This window comes from Homarus americanus, unplaced genomic scaffold, assembly GCF_018991925.1.
Source record: "Homarus americanus isolate GMGI-L3 unplaced genomic scaffold, GMGI_Hamer_2.0 scaffold57980, whole genome shotgun sequence".
Classification (NCBI taxonomy): Eukaryota; Metazoa; Arthropoda; class Malacostraca; order Decapoda; family Nephropidae; genus Homarus; species Homarus americanus.
This window is the reverse complement of record NW_024716703.1, coordinates 9,062,992-9,063,351: the sequence shown is the minus strand read 5'-3', so window position 1 is coordinate 9,063,351 and position 360 is coordinate 9,062,992.

Sequence of the window (360 nt, the reverse complement as noted above, 5' to 3'; positions counted from 1 at the left end):
TGTTGGTGGGTGTGGAGTGTTGGCGGTGTTACTGTAGGTGTTGATGTTAGCGTTGGTGTTGGTGTTAGTGTAGGTGTTGGTGTTACTGTAGGTGTTGATGTTAGTGTTGGTGTTGGTGTTGAGTGTAAGTGTTGGTGTTGGTGTGGGTGTTGGTGTGAGGTGTAGGTGTTGATGTTAGTGTAGGTGTTGATGTTAGTGTGGTGGTGGTGTTAGTGTGGGTGTTGGTGTTAGTGTGGGTATTAGTGTAGGTGTTGATGTGGTGTATGTGTTGGTGTTAGTGTAGGTGTTGGTGTTAGTGTAGGTGTTGATGTTGGTGTAGGTGTTGGTGTTTGTGGTGTTGGTGTCGGTGTTGGTGTTGTG